General features: G+C 36.5%; 1 pseudogene across 1 annotated transcript; it reads left to right on the forward strand.

Annotated features, from left to right (window-relative positions):
* Positions 1-1,212: 1,212 nt before the first annotated feature.
* On the forward strand, positions 1,213-7,052 carry LOC149183611 (alpha-bisabolene synthase-like; annotated as a pseudogene). The gene is made up of 13 exons (XR_016257195.1): positions 1,213-2,790; positions 2,875-3,184; positions 3,559-3,745; positions 3,840-4,005; positions 4,052-4,097; positions 4,192-4,306; positions 4,401-4,501; positions 4,931-5,160; positions 5,254-5,366; positions 5,502-5,600; positions 5,767-5,982; positions 6,059-6,197; positions 6,297-7,052. The product of XR_016257195.1 is annotated as an alpha-bisabolene synthase-like (transcript).
* Positions 7,053-8,197: the final 1,145 nt, after the last annotated feature.

Consider the following 8,197-nt stretch of genomic DNA (forward strand, 5'->3'; position numbering starts at 1 on the left):
GTCAAATCCCTATTGATGCATTATTTAGTTTGTTGGCACGCATGTTAACGGTGCATTATTTAGTTTGTTGGTATCCATGTTAACGGGAGTGTTGATAAAAGGTTTTTTATTTTCCTTTTTGGTGTCTGAGGGGAACAAAACTATTCCATGAATATGGGTATTGCAATGCATCTTGGGTTTTTCTTGAAAATGTCTATGACTAGTTCTACCAATAAAGAATTACGAAAATGCATTTATTTCTAAAATATTTGACAAAATCCACAATTTGAATATTTTAACTTGCTAATTACTAAAAATAAGAAATAAAATAGTGAATTATTGTGTGTTTTAATGTGTCTCTTTTGAAGAAAAAAATTGTTTAAACATATGCAAATGAGGTAAAAAGAGGAAAAGTGGAACCAAGATACCTAGTATTTAACTTTGCATATTCCTTAATCTGCACATCCCTTACTTTCATGAAGTTTAGAGTTAGTAAGATTTTTCAAGAAGTGAGACTTATAACATATTCTTATAGACATTAGCAATTGAGGGAGACTCTCATTGTTGACTTTACGCATAGTTTTTATATAAATACCATTAGAAATATTTAGGGGTGAAATATAACAAATTTTAAAAATTCTTCCAATTCAATAATTAATGTGATTTTAATAATTTTGGCTTCATGTTTGTTTTGCAAGCATAGAGTTCATAATATGTGTTATCATTTTCAAATATATTAGGTGTAAGAGAAAATCAAGTAAAACAAAAAAAAAATATTATAACTTCTTCATGCTTCTGCAATATTGTGGGATGAGTCAAGTGGTGCTTACCCTTTTACCTTCGCACATAGTTTGCTTCCACATAGTCTTTAGCTCCCCAGATGCCTTGCATAGTTTTTAACTCTACACATACTTTTGCGACACAATAATTCCCCTTCCCCGCATCCATAATTCCATGTGTCAGCATCCATTCTCACCTCCACACACTTCATGCGTCAACCTTCATTCCATTGAGCACTTCTTCTACACATGCACTGCTTCACGCAATTTACTTCCTACATTTTTCCATTCTTGGATTCTTTCCTACCTCATCCTATTAACTACTTATATATCCTATTAACTACTTATATTCACATGTTGTGATTACAAATATCTCTAATATAATATTTACACTATAAGGCATTTCTCTAGGAAAAGAACTTTCTTATGTGCCAAGTGTACCTTTCTGCACTATCAGATCGCGTGTTAGACGATTGAACTATTGTCTTCCATCGAATTATTTTGTTAGTTTGAAAATTATGCGGTATTTTGTTAGTCTGCAAATTATGCGGTTTTATTAGTGTAGTTTTTCTATTCAGTTTCAACATCCACGCGTCCTTCTCTCTCTGGCATCTAAGGGCAGAGATAATTCATTGAACTACAATAGGGAAATGGTTGATAATAATTAGGAGCAACAGATACTAACCAGAATGAAGTTTCACGAGCCTCTCTTGCGATACCTTGCAAAAACCTTGAGTGCTTGTAAGTATACCAACCCTCTTCGTTAATGCGGTCTTTTCTCAGAATTAGTACTGAACTCTCGGCAATTCCATGGCCCAAAATGAAAATTTACTTATCTAAAACAAATACCCAAAGAAAACTATTGGAACCCTTGAATGAGCAAATCAATCAAAATTTACCACGAAAACCCTAACAATTGAATGTGGGTTGTATATTCTTGTTAGAGTTTGGGAATGAGGTGACTCTATGGAAATTGTACCAGTTAACCGCACACCTTCCCATCGAATTTGATAGTAAAGTCCTAGGGTTTCTTGAAACATTCCATTTCTCATATATCCTCTCAGCATTGCATTCCAATAAAAGAGATTTCTCGTTGGAATTTTGTCAAACAGTAAGCGTTCATCGGGCAGACTGTCGCACATGGCATATAGGTTCACGAGTTTCGTACTAAAGAAAATATTAGGCTCAAAGACGCTCGAAAGCATGTGGGTGTAGACTCGTTTTCCCTCTCAGAAAGCCTTGTTTCCAGTACATAGCTGTAATAAAGAATTATAGGTAAGAGGTTCTAGTTGAATGCCTCGGTGGTCTGGAAAATTCAGGATTCCTATTGCCTCCTTCATTCGCCCTTCTCTGCAAAGCCAGATTATATCTGCATTGATTCTCTGCGAGGATGATGTTTCCTGGAGAGCAGTTATGGCACTCGCTGTTATGGTTGAGGTTTTAGCACTCATTATTTCAATGATTTCCTCAGAAAAACACAGTATGGTGTTGAGATGGGCCGAAGCCATTCATCACGTAAACCATTTGCACGGATTTGCACGGTTTTGGCTTCCCAAGAAAGCATCCTTACAAAGTCCAGGAATTGTCGCGAAAGCGTCCATGGCAAGCTGAAATGAGTAGTGCAAGTATTTTTGCGTACTTTTCGCTGCCTGCCTGGTGTGCGGGGCAAAATAATTTGACTCACATGCAACAATTTATTTAGCATATGCACAATTTGGAAGTCACTCAACTCAACTCATCACATTCCCTGGCTGAGCTTCCTTCCATCGACGTAGGCCACTATATATACCTACATAATACCAGCAGGTGACTCAGTTGTCTACGAAGCAAGCCAATCAAGCAAGCAAAATTTGTTTGCCAAATTCCATTCCAGTGCATATAGCTAATATTTGCTGTAATGGCTAGCGTTTCTGTTGCTTCTTCTACTCTGTCGACAGGTAGCAGCAGCAGCAGCGTGATCAGGAGGACGTCCAATCCTCATCCAAATGTCTGGGATTACGATTTTGTGCAATCTCTTCAATCCCCTTACACTGTGAGTAAATCTATTCTTTCTTCTGATCAGATCAAGTATTTATATCACTTTTGATAATGATCACTAACTGTGTTAATTGAACAGGATTCTTGCTATGCAGAACGCGCGGAGACACTTATTAGTGAGATTAAGCTGATGCTTACAGGTGAAGGAGATGCTTTAGTGATCACCCCATCTGCTTATGACATAGCATGGGTAGCTAGGGTGCCTGCCATTGATGGTTCTTCTCGACCGCAATTTCCCCAAACAGTTGATTGGATTTTGAAAAACAAGTTTAAAGATGGTTCATGAGGAACTGAGTCGCACTTCCTCCTGTTCGACCGCCTGCTTGCCACTCTTTCATGTGTTCTTGCGCTCCTTAAATGGAAAGTTGGGCATGTGCAAGTAGAGCATGGTAAGAACTGAAATTGGGATTTGAGAGTTGTCTTTTTAATTCTCCTTAAATGGAAAGTTGGGATGTGTGAGTCGAGCAGGGCAAGAATTAAAATTGGGATTTGAGAGTTGTTTTTTTTATTTTTTATCATTGTCATCATGTAGGGTTAATATTAGTAATCTGGTTAAATTTTCATGTTTTTTCTTTAAAAAAATATTTACTAAAATTTTGATCCTTCAAATTTCATTTCCTTGCATCAACAGAACAATTTTTGAGCAATTGTTGTGGATATATTTCTCTAAAGCCATTTTTGTGGATATAAAACTTGCAGTAACCTCGTGATCATGTAATTGTCATTAATTGTAATGACAATTGCCATTGATCTGTATATACAGGCATTGAATTCATAAAAAGCAATCTGGAAGCAATAAAGGATGAAAACGATCAGGATAGCTGTGTAACAGACTTTGAGATCATCTTTCCTTCCTTGATAAGAGAAGCCCAATCTCTGCACCTCGGACTTCCCTACGACTTGCCTTATGTGCGTATGCTCCAGATGAAAGGGCAGGAGAAACCAGCCAAGTATGTGAATTCAAATTAACATATTGTCAATTCAACAACCGAATTAGACCATATTACTTAATGTTATGCAAATTCTAATAAATGAATGTTGCAGCCTCTCCAAGGACGAAATTCATGGCGGAACATTGTTGTCATCTTTGGAGGGCATACAAGATATGGTCGACTGGGAAACAATAGTTGATGTTCAAAGCCAAGATGGGTCTTTCTCAGGCTCACCTGCTTCTACTGCCTGCGTCTTCATGCACATTGGAGACATCAATGCCTTGAATTACTGAACAGCGTGCTCATGCACATTGGAGACATCAATGCCTTGAATTACTGAACAGCGTGCTCACTAAGTTGGGCAGTTTTGGTATGTATGGAGGTTTCATGTTGTTTGCATCTTGGCCCTATCCTTGCTTTACTTTTTAAAATTCAATAAATTTAATTAACTACGCATACTGCAGTTCCCTTCCTGTATCCTGTGGATCTGCTGGAAGGCCTCTTAATGGTGGATAATATTGTACGCCTTGGAATCGATAGACACTTTGAAAAGGAAATCAAGGAAATTCTCGATTGTGTTTTACAGGGATCATAAAATATTTAATTTCACTATCCTTCCCTTCCCCATTTTCTCTGAAAAATCCTTCAACGTAACATTTATGACATGTCCTGCATACAGGCATTGGAACGAAAGTCTGAAGCCCGTTGCAGATCTTGAGATCACTGCTTTGGGATTTCGACTTCTTCTGCTGCATCGGTACAGTGTAACTCCAGGTGGGTACTATGGATTGTGTTTCTTTACAAAAGGGTAGAAGTTCAAATCCCCAGGGGTATAGTATGTATATTTTTCTGAAAGATTCTGGAATGGCAGGGACAGGAATGATGTCAAAAATTGACCTCATTCCTGTCTATACAATTCCATAATTATTCCTGTTCATGCTAAACTTATATCCATGGCAGATTTTAGAATTATTTCTGTTCATGCTAAACTTGTATTTATTCCAGGTTCCAAAAATATCTTGGAATCTGACGATTAAGAGAAATCTACAATAACATAAAAATGCTCCTCCTATCCATACAGAACATTCCCTAAATTGGCAATAGAGAATTCAGTGCTCCAGAGATTTAGGAAAATCTGACTTAACCTTTAAATCAACATCATCTTCTGTTCTCTCTTCTAACCTTTGCACGTCGTATTAACAGTTGTTTTCGACAACTTCAAAGATGCCGATAGGCATTTCTTTTGCTCAACCAGTCAATTTAACAAAAATGTAGCAAGCATGTTGAGCCTGTATAGAGCTTCCCAACTCGCATTCCCTGGAGAAACTATTTTGGATGAAGCTAGAGACTTTGCCACAAAATATTTAAGAGAAGCTCTTGAGAAAAGTGAGATTTTCACTGCATGGAACAAGAAGCAAAACGTAAGCCAAGAGGTAACCTAATGTCCAGACATGTCGACTCGCTTATTTGTTTTTCTCCACGGAAGCGATTGAATGAGTTTCTAATATTTTGTTTACCATTGCCAGATTCAATACGAGTTGGAGAATTCTTGGCATGCCAGTGTTTCCAGAGTAGAAGCAAAGAGATATTGTCAAGGGTATAGTTCAGATTATGCACGCTTAGCCAAAAGTGTTTATAAGTAAGTGAGACCCCAGATTCAATTTCACTTCATCCTTTTTCCCAAATTTAGCATAATTTGCAGGTTCTTTCCTTTAGTGCCTGGCTGATAATAATAATAAGACTGACTAGGTGCTCCATTTTTATCCAATTTCAGGCTGCCCAAAGTAAACAACCAAAAGATTTTAGAATTGGCTAAACTGGACTTCAACATTATCCAAGCAATTAATCAAAAAGAGATGAAGCATGTCACTACGTAATAAACCAACCTAATGATTTATGCTATTATTCCAGAATGTAGTATATATCCACTCTATTTTAATTACTCAGAAATTACTTACTCAGTTTCAAATTTCTTATAATTCTTTCTTTGAATGATGAAACTTGTTCTAATTCCTTCTTTGATTGATTCTGCTCCACAGCTGGTTTAAACATTCGGAGTTCCCTTTATTACCCTTCGGTCGAGTGAGGCCCGTGGAATGCTTCTTCATAGTAGCGGCGGGCACGTATGAGCCCCAATATGCCAAATGCAGATTCCTCTTTTCAAAAGTAGCATGCTTGAATACTGTTCTGGATGATATGTATGATACATATGGAACCCTTGATGAATTGAAGCTATTCACTGAGGCTGTCAGAAGGTAGGATGTTATTTCAACCATCTTCATCTACATTGACATTGTGTATCATCCTAATTATCTTATGTTGGCTCTTCAGATGGGACCTCTAGTTGACAGAAAGCCTTCCAGACTATATGAAACTCTCCTACAAAATCTTTTACGAAATTGTTCACGAAGTGGTTCGGGAGGCAGAGAAGTTACAGGGGCGCGAATTGCTTAGCTTTTTCAGAAAAGGAGTAAGTAATACGGATGAATTTGTAAATTGTTTTTAACTGACTTACTGTGCAGACATCAATATTGTAATTATTTTATAATCTTAATCTTGAATTCATCAGTGGGAGGAATATCTTATGGGGTATTAAGAAGAAGCTGAATGGTTAGCATCTGAGTACGTGCCAAGCTTGGAGGAATACATAAAGAACGGGATCATTTCCATCGGCCAACGTATACTTCTGGTGAGTGGAGTGTTATTGATGGAAGGGCAAATCCTTTCGCAAGAGGCATTGGAGCAATTAGATTACCCAGGAAGGTGTGTTCTCACAGAGCTCAACTGCATCATTACTCGCCTGGCCGACGACATACATACATATAAGGCTGAGAAGGCTCGTGGAGAATTGGCGTCCAGTATTGAATGTTATATGAAAGAACATCCTGGAAGTACAGAGGAAGTGGCTGTGAATTACATGTACAGCCTTCTGGAGCCAGCAGTGGAGGAGCTGACGTGGGAGTTTCTGAAGCCCGACGACACATCGGATGTCGACATCCCATTCGAGTGCAAGAAGATGCTAATGGAAGAGACTCGAGTGACGATGGTGATATTCAAGGAAGGAGACGATTTCGGCATCTCTAAAACAAAAATCAAGGACTACATCAAAGAGTGTCTAATTGAACTCATATGGTCCTTCCTGCTGTGATGTGACTTTGAGTCTGAACACCTTCCTTCCATATGAAGATGTGCATACATCACCTCCTGAGTTGTTTCAGTCTGAGCTTTCACAGAGTGACGCAGACGTTCAATGGAATTAAGATATATTGATTGAACGAGGAGGCTTGGAATTTAGAATCTCGGCATGTTTAATTTAATTATAAATTTATGTGATGGTAGAGATTTGATTTCAATAATTTATTTTAGATTTTGTTTTTTTAATTACGTTATCTATACAAATGAAGTTCATTTGAGATTTATTTCAAGATCATTTTTGTTTTGTTTTAATTATATTTATTAATTAAAAGAATTATATAATCAAATGTAATGTGAAATGTTTTATGTTTTTGGATTATGAAATGTTTTATGTTTTTGGATTATGTGAGATTGATGCAAAATGTTTTAAGATCATTTTGGATTATGTGATATTGATTAACTATTTTTTTAACTAAACTTTTTATAATTTTATGATTTTTTTGGTTGTGATCTAAATGATTTTTGGGTTATATGATATTAATGAGTAATTTAATTATAACTAATTTTTTTATAATTAAAGAATTCTAATCTAATTTTAATATATTTATATGTAAAAAATTTATATATTAATTATTTTTATTAATAATAAAAATAATTATTATTGCATTGAGAATAAAGGAGATATATAAACATTAGATGGGTACATGTTATAGCTTACAAGTGTGTGAAAATCTTTCAAATGTCAAGTACCCTATTATGCATCCACCACTACATAGCGTGGAAATTTTTTTTAAATCTAAACTTCAACAAATAAAAAATAAATGTATAAATAAATATATGTATCTATCACTCACTCATTCGAAATCATAATATCACTCATACCGCAGTATGTTTGACTTGACTTGATTGATCGTTCGCTGCTCTCATCTAAAACATCGGTTATAACAGATCGAATATATGTCTAACTGTGGCAGCTATTTCAACCAGTCAACTATTTCATTTAACGAAGAAAAGTCAAGAATATTGCCTCAGTGTAGTAGGTTATTCAACTTTCTGTGACGGACTGGACAGGAGATACATCTGTGAATAACCCTAACAACAAGTTGTGGCAGCGGTGGCGCTGTTAGGTTGTGAGCAGGAAATGCTGCCTATGCAGCTACAACATTCCTATGGGTTGTGAAGACATTTTCTGTGGCAAAATTACATCGAAGTGTTTGTTCTTGAAACTCAGAGTCGAGTTGATAAAAATGACAGCTACATGTTATTTCAAATATACTGAGTAGTGCAAGAATGAGCTTATGTCATTTCGTTGGCAACATATTTGTGGCAGGATTA

Source organism: Pinus tabuliformis, chromosome 3_2 (assembly GCF_031772625.1).
Source record: "Pinus tabuliformis cultivar Carrire ecotype Pingquan chromosome 3_2, CPIR1, whole genome shotgun sequence".
NCBI lineage: Eukaryota > Viridiplantae > Streptophyta > Pinopsida > Pinales > Pinaceae > Pinus > Pinus tabuliformis.